Here is a 616-nt window from a genome sequence, read left to right as displayed (position 1 = left end):
TCAAGGATTATCAAGTTCCAACCCACCTGCAACAGGCAGGGTTGCCAGCTGCTAGGTCAGGTACTAGATCAGATTGCCCGGGGCCCCATCCATCCTGGCTTTAAACACTTCCAGGAACACAGTACCCACAGCCCCTGCACAACCTGTTCCAGCACTTCATCACTCTCTCAGTAAAAAACTTCTTCCTGGCATCTAATCTAAATCTCCCCTCCTTTAGTTTAAAAGCATTTCCCCTTGCCCTATCACTATCTACCCTTTGTAAAAAGTTGGTTTCCCTCGTGTTTACTGCATATGTAAACCTACAGACCATTTTGATAGCTACAAAAAGTTCAATTTCCTATTTTCAGATGGTTACCCTTTCTATTACAGGGTAGCTTCTTCATGACCAGCAAAGAACTGGGAGTAAAAGCAGCAAGGAAGATGATTCCCTTCTATTGAATTTTAGTGTATGAATTGTTTTGTCTAGTTATTCTTAGCAGAAGACGTCCATCCTTGAACTGCTGATAGTGTGCCAAAATTTCTTTACGATGATAACGAAAGGAAAGGTTTAGAAGTTCGGCAGCTGAAGGGGAGGAGGATGTGCGAGGCGGCAGCTCTCGCTGGGACGTGCCACGGG

This window comes from Meleagris gallopavo, chromosome 5, assembly GCF_000146605.3.
Source record: "Meleagris gallopavo isolate NT-WF06-2002-E0010 breed Aviagen turkey brand Nicholas breeding stock chromosome 5, Turkey_5.1, whole genome shotgun sequence".
In the NCBI taxonomy this organism is placed as follows: Eukaryota; Metazoa; Chordata; class Aves; order Galliformes; family Phasianidae; genus Meleagris; species Meleagris gallopavo.
The sequence above is the reverse complement of the archived record's forward strand: the minus strand, read 5'-3'. Positions refer to the sequence as shown.